Genomic DNA, 11,096 nt, shown 5'->3' with positions numbered 1-11,096 from the left:
ATCATTGTTGTTAGCCAAAAGTGCTCTTCATAACACCTGCAATGTGCCTAGAAATGGCTCCTTCTCTTATCTGCATGGAGTTACATGTATCAGTAGAATATCTAGATACAGCTGTAAATTCTTTTTTATGTACCCATTGGTCCTACTCACAGACATGGCCCAGGAGGTCAGAATTGTTGATATCACCTCCACTAAGAGACTGGTCTCCAGAGACGGTACCTCTGGGCTCCATGCTGGGACTGCAACTATTTGGCATCTACTTTTCATAGGTAAAGGCTAATGTCAAGGGCCTCTGGCAGACCAAGTTTTCAGATGACTGCAAATTGGGAGCTATCATAGATTACCTGAATGACAAAATCAACTTACAAGAGGGGCAAACCACAGACAAATGATGTGTGCCTTGGTGGTATAGTGGTGAGCATAGCTGCCTTCCAAGCAGTTGACCCGGGTTCGATTCCCGGCCAATGCAAGAAATCTGTATATTTACTATGAACCTATGACCTGTGGATGGGAGATCGTAGGTTTACCCCAGGAATCATCTCTGTGTCACTGCTGGACAGAGGCACAACAAACTAATGGGCACAGTATTTTTTCATATAAGGGGTGGCGTAAGCCACAATAATTTGGGCTAGACTTATAAATGCCTTAGGGCAGATAGCCTAGTATAAATCTATGAACCTATGAACCTAAAACTCAATGCTAAGAAATGCATTATAGTGCCTTCTGGGGAAACTGCTACCCAGGCTAATTACTCCATTGATAAGAGACTGCTAAGAGTTGACCTGGTATTAAGAGACCTAGGAACATATGTCACCAGTAATCTGGCCTTTGACCAACATGTGGCAAAGGTAGTAAGAAAATCATTCCATGTCACCCATCTTATAAGTAAGAGCATGGCATCCAGGTCCAAGGAAGTTATAGTGTGACTTTTTTGGCCTTTATCAGACGACTCATTCAGTAAAATGTCCCCTTCAGCATGTACCTGACCAGACATATGCAACAGTTAGAACACCCACAAAGTTTCCTCACCAGGAGGATCCATATGGTATAAACACATTATCTTATACAGATCACCATATAACCATATCTCTACACTTGGTCTCCTACAGGTTACTGAGAGGTGATCTATGCCTGCCATACAAGGCATCCTCTGATCCAGCTCTGATGGGATTTTTGCACAGCCACAAAATGAACAGCATCAGAACCACTATATCCAAGGATATAAATTTTGATTGTGCATAAATAAGACATATTGGTGAGACAGATGAGTGTCTCCCTGCTCTGGAACAAGATCCCTCTCAATATGAAATAAAGTTCATCCCAATCCCTACTTAGCATGACCTTGGGAAATCAGAAGTTCACTTTGGGTCTGGCCCCAATGTCTCTGATATTTGGAGGCAGACAGTAATGACCAAACTTACATAATACCCCCTCCACATAACCTCTTGAAATTTCTTAATGTAGTGTGCCCTAATAAATGTCCATGATACACTGGGAAACAATATATATCCCTGTGCACTTAGGAACCTATTAATCTATGAACAAACGCTATACTGGAATTGATTCAGACAGAGTTTGTGGTTATTTAAAAAAACTCTATCATGGCCCTAGAACAAAATGGTCACAAAAGAAAGTCATATGAAGCAAAAAATCATTTGACGATCAATAAAAACATAAAAGAGGATTGTAAAAAGGTGAAAATCTAAGTATCACATGGATAGATTACACAAAAGTATTTGACAGTATCTCACATTCAGTGAGTTATGTATGGGTTTATGCTCAGTTTGGTCTGTGTGTCAACTGTACCCAAGTGAGGTATTGTATACCACAATGTAGCCAGGTCCAGGTAGGTGGTATGAATTATTTCTCCATCATACATTGTCTTATCAAAGAACTCCATCAGGTTTACTAGGCCTGACCTTCCCTTGACAAAGCCAAACTGGGCTAGGTTCAGTGTTTAAAGCTGACTGGTTCTTTGTTGATCATTTCCATGATAATTCATTCCATGGCTTTGCATATTAGACTAGTCAGATTAATAGGTCTGTAGTTTCTGGGGTCAGTTTATGCGCCACCCCTGTGAAGTGGAATGATCATTGCAGTCTGCCATTCTTACGGTACAAGTCCTGTTTTGAAGATATAGTTGAAAAATGACTCAACTAGTCCTGATAGGTCATGTTTCCAGCTATTTGTGAGGCTTTCCAGGATACTGTCATGCAACAATGAGTCTGTTTTTGGCCTTAATGAGTGCCGTCAGGACCTGCTCCCTTTTAATAGCTGAGGTGGTTATACTAGCAGGTATTTCATGGGTGAGGCAGGGGTGGAGTGGGAGGTGAAGTTTGAGCTGAATTTGTCAGCCAGCAAATTCACTATGTTGCCCTTCTCACTGAAGGTAGTGCCAGTAACCACCAGTTCGGCTCACTGATGTGTGCTGCCTTTGAGGTTTCAGACATAGTTGTAGAAGGTCTTGTGGCTGTCTTTAGCTTGTGATGCTATCTTGACCTTGTAGTTGACCTTGTTGGATTTAATTAGTCCACTTAGTTTCCTGTTTAATTTAATTAGAGAGACCTTATCATTATGGGAGTTGCTTTTTCTGATTTTAGCCATGGCTTTTTTCCTTTGCATATATCCTATTAAGCCTATTAAGGTTAGGATTCCACCAGTGTGGTTTGCTTTTAGATTTTTTTATGGGCACACTTCTAGTAGGTAGAGCAGCCTCTATACAGCTATTTACATGGTTGTATAAAGTCTCTATGAACAATTCTGCATAGGTTGCTGTGAACTCGGGGTTGGGAGGGGCATTACATTTTCACAAACTATCCGTTAATAGGATGTAGTTTGCTATCGAATAGTTGCTAACTGTTACAGTGTCAGCAGTGATTACTGAGTTGCTTATTATTTTGAAGGAGGTAGCTTTGTGGTCCAGCCTCACAACTGAGGACATTACAATGGGGGGAGGGATGCATCACTCTCTCATATTGGTGAGTACCAAGTCCAGTATGTTTGAATTTCCGGTGGGTGTGTGCACTATCTGGTCGAGGATATTTTTGTTAATAAAGTCCAGGAATTGTGTCTGTGAGTATGAGCCTGTGTATGTTTCCCAGTATATACAAGGATAGTTAAAGGTTACCATGAATAGCTTATTTGGTTTAATGGTGAGCATCTCCAATAGGTCAAGGTACAAGGTATGGGATTCTAGGAACATAGAGGGTGCTCTATAGCTTGCTAGTATATAGTATGGGACTTTGTCTATGGTGATTTTCATGCAGATAAATTCCAGGGCATCATCCTGTTTAACCAACCCAGAGTTATACTTGTTGCTAAAATAGACTGAGACTCCTCCCTGTCTGTGCAGCTAATGGTCTAAATGTGTGGATGGCACTGAAACCTTGCACTGGCAGAGAACATTCTGCAGTTTTAAACCAGGCCTCATTAATGGCATGGATGTCTATGTTATCCAGAGTGAGGAGAGCTTATAGCATGTGGAATTTCTTATTTAGGCTGATAGCATTAATCAGTAACACCTTTAGGTTTCCTTTAGTTTTTTTTTTTTTTTTTTTTTTTTTTGCTATGTTGATAGGCTTGTCAGTTTGGCATTGCCAAAAAAGGCTCTAAGGGGTTGGTTAAAGTTTTACCCAGTATTCTGAAGTCTAGGTGAGACAGGTGCAGACCATCCTTTGTAAAGCAGCATAGTTTGTTAACCATGTCCTCCAATGCTGACAAATATTGAATCCTCCTGGAAAGACATCCTAAAGAAAGCCAATTATTAAAGTCAGTCATCTTTTGTTCATACTGTGGCATCGTCCTTGGTGAAGGTAGGATGCTGCTCAATGCAAGGCACATACCTACCTAAGACGGGTCTACTTCATTTCACCTAACTTCCAATTCACTGACTTTCATTTCTCTGACCCCATTTCACTGAAATTTCATTTGACTGATACTTCATTTCACTGACAGTTCATTTGACTGACAAGTATTATGAGCAAGAAAATGGAATATGCCCCCTTCCCCACTGTAGTGTGACCCTGGAGTTAGAATATATAGTTGGGGGGTGTGGGGGGTGCAGCCCCCCACTTCATTTCATATGATATTGTTAAGTTTTGATATAATATTGCTTAGTAAAAGAAAAGTAAGTGGGGGGCTTCGCCCCCCCACACCCCCCGTTGTGGGGAGCTGTTCCCCCCACACCCCCCCAACTAGATATTCTAACTCCAGAGTCGCACTACAGTGGGGAAGGGGGCATATTCCATTTTCTTGCTAATAATACTTGTCAGTCAAATGAACTGTCAGTGAAATGAAGTGTCAGTGAAATGAAATTTCAGTCATTTGGTCTCAGTCAAATGGGAGTCAGTGAATTGGAAGTTAGGTGAAATGAAGTAGACCCCCTAAGACACATGTTCAGAGAGATCAACAATGTATCTCTCTGTCTTCATATAGTGTAGGGAAGCCCATCTAAGGTCATTAAAATGGACTATGATACAATCATACTGGTACCGGTGGTATAATGACTTGAGTGTGTGCATAACTTGGCAGGTCCTGGGTCTAGTTATGCGACTAACCATTATCTTCTGCTTGTTCATGCTGGTGAATGAGGCATCAATGTGTCATACAATGGAGTTCCTGATGACAAGAGGCCTGGGTAATGTGTGTGCTTGCCTTATGGACTTCAGTCTTGGGGCTCCACTGGGTATAGGCGTATATGTGCTGTTTGGTGTTGCTTTTGATGAGTGCTTTAGAGATTGCTGAGGATAGTCAGAAGGCAAGTTACTGGCTGACTTACAAGTTCACTCTTAAGGAAGAATATTGTTTTTCCTTGTTGTTAAGCAAGTTGGTGTCTTTTCAGGATATGCATTTAAATAATTCTTCCTCAGGGTTAATTGTTGTGTAAAGCTATTAATGCTTTTTCTTTTTATTTAATTTCTCCACATCTTTTGGGTTTCTAATACCATGATGGGAAGGGACCCCATTCCCAAGACAGGGTATAATTAAAGTTCATGAGATTAGTACTGTTTCAGTCTTTTTTTTTTTTTGTTCAAATAATTTTATTCAGAAAACTTTTTTTTTAAACAATACATATTAAATATAACAGATCAAATAAAAGTGAATTGAATTAACTATTTACAGAATATACAATGGCCTCAGGTCAAACAAAGTCAAAAGGAATATAATCATAGATACACAGACAAATAATAAAGATTATTGTACAGGCATTAACAAATTATAACTTGCATTCTTGCTTCCTCTTTTCTTATGAAGATAAAATTGTGTCCATTTTGAGTGTCTCTATTAGGGAGAGAACTTTCTCCCAAGGATTGTTAGTCCATTTATTCGGAAAGATCCTAATTTCCTTGACTTTAATTTTCAATAGTGTTACTTCTTTCAATAGAGTGAGAAAATCATCAATTGTTGGGATGATAGAAGAGTTCCATTTCCTAGTGATGCATTTTTTTGAGATAGCCATTATAGTCCAAAGAAGATATAAAGTTCCTTCTTTTTCATAGTAGTGGTTTCAATTTTATTCAGAAGAATTAATGACTTTGACAAAATGAAAGAGTCAGTAAAATGGCTTGCAGAAATTCACCAATATCCTCCCAAAATTTTTTAATATGAATACAGTCATATATAATATGTGACCAATCAGTATTACATTTTAGATTACATCTCCAGCATGTTGCCTCATTAGTATTTTTAAATCTAGCTATTTTATTAGGGGTGTAAAAGGCTCTATGCAAGAATTTCCATGCAAAGATTCTCCAACTTTGCATATTTGAAGTTAACTTAATAGAATATAGTATGTTTATTTTTGATTCCTTGGATAACAACAATGAACAATCCTTATTGATAAAATTCAAAAATTTCTGGTTAGAATTTGTTTTGTAACTAATAATAATTTTATATAACTTTGAAGTTAAATTTGTCCAATTAAAGTCTCTGTATAATACTTCATGTAGATAAAATATAAATTTAGGTATGGAGTTAAATGAAGAATTTTCTATTTTTCTACACATATCTTGCACATATGGTACCAGACTATTAAGAACTAACCAGTCACTACTTGATAGATTGAATGTATTAATTACCTGATTGACATTCATGACTGTTAGATTTTCTGTACATTAATACCAACATGAGAAATGATTTCCTTTCCATGAGTTAAGAGTATTTATGGAAATGTTATTAACAAAGTTTTTTGTAATATTAAAAGGAGTTAATAACTGAAACCATAATTTGATTTCAATATTATTGTTTATGAAGTAATGGAAAGTGTTATAAATGTAATTTATATAATTTAGGGTAGCAGGCTTGGTGAAATTGTATTGTAAGTTGATACAGATGATATTCCAGAGTACATTGTTCTGTCCAAGCAGTTGTATATTTTTTGCTAAAATAGCTGTATGTAATGTTTTCCAAGCGGAAGAAGTTTTAGGATCTATCCAATTTATAACTGTTTTAAGAATAGACGCTTTAATGTAAGATTTTAAATCAGGAAAGTTTATGCCCCCCATTTCCCAGGGTCTAATATGGTTTAGGAAAGCAATCCTATTTTTTTCGGGATACCAAAGGAATCTTAAAAAGATTCTATTTAATTCCTTTAAAACTTTTTTCCTAGGCATAATAGGTATTGCTAAAGTGATGTAGTTTACCTTTGGGAGAAGTACCATCTTTATTAACTGCAATCTGTCTTCAGATGTTAGGAACAATATATTCCATTTCACTATTAATGATTTAAGTGTACCCAGAATATTATTATGATTTGTAGATAGAGTTAATTCTAACGTTTCACATAAAACAATTCCTAAGTAATCTAGAGAAGAAACCTGTTTCCCAAAAATTGGATTTATGTTAGAAATTGAATTATTTTTATTATTTAATAACATGTGTTTCAATTTGGAAGCATTAATCTTTAAACCTGAGATGTGATAAAAGTTTTCAGCTAATAAATTTAGTTCACATAGTGACTCTTCAGAATTTAATAAAGTGAGTAGAATATCATCAGCAAAGAGCATAATTTTGGAATTAATTTGATTATTAATTTCAATACCTTTAATTTTAGGGTTAAGACGAATAGTGGAAGAAAAAAGTTCAATTGCTAATGTAAACAACAGTGGTAACATAGGGCATCCTTGTTGTACCCTTAGTAATTTTAATCGCATCTGATGTGAAAGGGCCTAATTTTACATAAGCTAGATTATCCTTATAAATGTTTTTTATTAAATTAATGAATCTTGAGGCGAAATTATAAATTTGTAGTATTTTGAAATGATAATCCCAATTTAGTGAGTCAAATGCCTTTTCAATGTTTAATGTTACTATTAAAGCTTCAGCTTTGTTTCTATTTAAGAGATCTATAATGGTTAAAATTATTTGTATGTTGTCTTGAGTGTGTCTATTGTGAATAAACCCCGATTGATCCTCATTAATGACTTGAGTTAGAGATTTTTTAATCCTGTTAACCAGAATAGACATAAACATTTTATAATCATTATTTAGAAGTGAAATAGAAGTGAAATAGGCCTGTATGAACTACACAAGTTGGAATTTTTATTTTCTTTTAAAATAGGTGTAATCAATGTGTATCTCCATGAAGGTGGAATAATGCCTTGTAGATACATTTCATTTAATGCCCTCTGAAGTACTGTTATGACTGATGATGGAAGTAATTTATACATTTCTATAATGATTCTGTCTATGCCTGGAGCTTTGTTATTTTGTCTTCCTTCATTTTCTCTTTAATTTCTTTAAATGTTATTTGTTTCTGAATATTTATGTTTAAACTCTCTGGTATTTTATTTAAATTTGTATAATCTAGTCCTATATCTATTTTGTTATGAGGAGAATCATTAATATTATAATGCTTTCTGAAATGGAATTTGAAGGCATCTAATATATCACCTATATCTGATACATTTTTCTTGTTTTCCCCTTCATGAATTATATTTGTAATATTGTTTGTATTGGATTGCTTTTTTAATCTCATTGCTAGGCTATGCATATATTTTGGTGAAACAACGTATGAATTTAATTTTAATTTTTCCATTGCCAGATTGGTTTTATGCATTATAATGTCATTGTATTTTTTATTCAATTCTCCAATTTCATTTTTTTTTTCAACCAGGTTCTCCACATACTTGATGTTAATTTCTATAATGCGTTTTTGAATATTAACTAATTCAGACTCCCATTATTTTACTTTATTGTTACATCGGGAAATAATTTTACTGTAAAGGTATGCTTTTAGTGAATCCCATAAAATAACTACATTTATGTCACCAGTATTATTCACATCTAAATAATATTTTATTTCCAAATCTAACCAAGTCTTAAACTCGTTTAATTTAATAAAATATACAGGAATTCTTTTAGTAAGTGTTAGTTTCTTAAAGTGCATTTGAATTCTAAGAGTAAGTGAATTGTAATCAGATATGGGGCAGGGAATTATGGAAGAATGTGATATTTTCATTTTTAAATCTTGGGATACATATAATTTATCAATTCTTGTTTGGGTATTGAATCTATAATCACTATGAAAAAATTGTAATGAACTTTCATTTTTAAGACTGAAAGAATCTAATAACTGCATGTTATCTAACCATTTCTTAAGAGTTCTTCCTGTAGATGTTAAATGAAATGGCCGTCTACTTGTAGTCTCCTGACTATCTAAGATACAATTAAAATCCCCTCCTACAATTAGACTACCTTTTGAAGTCTTATTAATAAGTTCTATGTGCTTCTTACTTGTTCCTACTCCTATACCTGGAAACCAATAAAGATTCACCAATGTCCAAATTCTATTACTATATCTTATTATTACTATTGATAAAAGGCCATCTTTGTCTTCATAATTATATATTACTTGAGGATTAGTAACACTTTTCCTCCACAATATTAATACTCCTCTGTTTTTTTACTGTATGAAGAGCTAGAGAGCTTTAAGAAATCATTTGGATTACAAATGAAATTATCATTAGCTTTAAAGTGAGTTTCTTGTAGAAATATTAATTGTACTTTGTTTACTTTTAGATATTTAAGTAGGCTAGATCTTTTCCTTGGAATATTTAAACCATTCACATTTAGTGAGAGAAGTACTATACTCATCCAGTTAATTTATTTATTGAAGAGTTCTGATAGGAAACAATGGCAAGTTATTTTGTTACTTATTTGCTGCATATCTTCCATAAATATATTAATAATGTAGTAAACATTCTTATTTCCTTTTGAGTTGTATAATATGTATACTAGAAGAGGCCAAAAGGTAAGACTAACAAGAGTACAATATTTAATTTTATACACATGTATAGACAAATATTTAAAATTATCTTTTAACAAACATGGAATGAATATCGTTCCTAATCTGAAAAAACTAAAATGTTCAGTCAGATTAACCCTCATTACTAACAATAAATCAAATAACAATGAGAAGTTAGAGGCTCCATTATATGTTATTCTGGAGATAATAAATAATCGACTCCATCATATACTTCTAGTTTGATCCATGCACATAAGTATGCATTTATTATAAAATTAACTTAATACAAAATTTAGGCGATAACTGGAAAAAATTACTTTATGCATAGTAAATCAAATATGTATTTCAATCAAAATCAAATATTCATAAAATGTAGGTAAAAATTTCAAGAGACATTTACTACAGCAGTTACCTTTCAACTTTCATGAGTTTCTGTAAAGTGACTCATTCATTTTGTAATTATGTTATATAATATACTATGACCAACATTGTAAGACTTAACTACAATAGTATCAACAATAAATCTAGTGAGCCATTGTAAATCCACAAACCACTTTTTCTCTGATGCATTGCATTGGTTGAAGAGTTCAAATTGTATTGTTCTAGACATGTAGTATTTCAATACATATATAAGTACTGCTCCAAACAGTACTATACATAGAAATTTAATATAATATAGCTCAATATCATATTTGTACATTACTCCAAACTTCAGTAAAGAGCTCCTTTGCTACTCTTGATGTAGAGCATTAAATAGAGTAGATCATAAGTGATTGTTCATAGTTATACTTCAATATTAAACACACAATACCATTCTAGGCATTATAAATGGAATTATACAGCTACCATGAATGCTAAATAAATGATACCAAATCTTAAAAACATAGGTAAAATAATCAATCTGTCAGGTTTTTGAAATAATAACTTCACAACCCCAAGCCTTTTTAGCAGTAAATTCCTTTTGAATGCATTTAATGATTAGAATGATTACCTAGATGAATGAGAATGCACAAATTGCTCTTTGTTTGTATTCTGTCACTACTATATCAAGTGAGAAGTAGTGCTACAGATATGGCGTTTCCGATAATATATACCTTCATAAAAGTCAGGTATCAGATAAGACCTCACACTTTCTTTTCCTCTTCTTATTGTGAAGTCAACTCCCAATTTTAAACTATCTTCTCTCAAAACCACCACAAAATATGGAATATACAGGTGCCTTAGAGTCTTGTTATTATTTTTTCATGCAATAAAGAATGCAAGTTCATGAATAATTTGAAAAACCAAAGGTAGTAAAATGAGTCAACTGAAAAATGCATCAACTACCCTCTCTATGTTTTAATGGTTCCAAATGTATATATCTTGTCTTTATATTTCATTTACCTCCCTTTTTTCATATCTTGAGCAATGTTTAACAATCACTTTTCCCTTCTTTTTTCATATGTGCCAGTACAGACCTGTACACACTCCTTCATGTTAAAAGATTTCAAAAGTAAAATTAGAATGAATTTGTACAAGTCTCAATTTATTACTGTAAGTGCATTTCAAATAATATATTGCATGTATTGTCACCTGTTTGAAGTTCTACTAATCCAGGAATTTCAGGCCTCGTCAGCATATATTCAGTGAACTTACAGAATATGTTCCATTAATGTACTTTTCCCATTATTACAGTTGCAAGACCAGAACTCACTTCCTTGTGTCCCATACTATAATGCTAATATGAAACTTTAAATAATGAACTCCAACACCCTAGCCCAAAGGTTCCTAGAATTTATAAACTCAAATGCTATGGAACAACTTGTTACCACTCCCATAAGAGGGGAAAACATACTGGACCTAATCATTACCA

The 11,096-nt window shown here is 34.0% G+C and overlaps 1 non-coding gene across 1 annotated transcript; it reads left to right on the top strand.

Annotated features, from left to right (window-relative positions):
- The first annotated feature begins 397 nt into the window (after window positions 1-397).
- On the top strand, window positions 398-469 carry TRNAG-UCC. Its single transcript has one exon. It is a non-coding gene; the product is annotated as a tRNA-Gly (tRNA).
- The last annotated feature ends 10,627 nt before the right edge of the window (window positions 470-11,096 follow it).

This window comes from Protopterus annectens, chromosome 17.part0, assembly GCF_019279795.1.
Source record: "Protopterus annectens isolate FY-2018-M chromosome 17.part0, PAN1.0, whole genome shotgun sequence".
In the NCBI taxonomy this organism is placed as follows: domain Eukaryota; kingdom Metazoa; phylum Chordata; order Ceratodontiformes; family Protopteridae; genus Protopterus; species Protopterus annectens.
The sequence above is the reverse complement of the archived record's forward strand: the minus strand, read 5'-3'. Positions and strand labels throughout refer to the sequence as shown.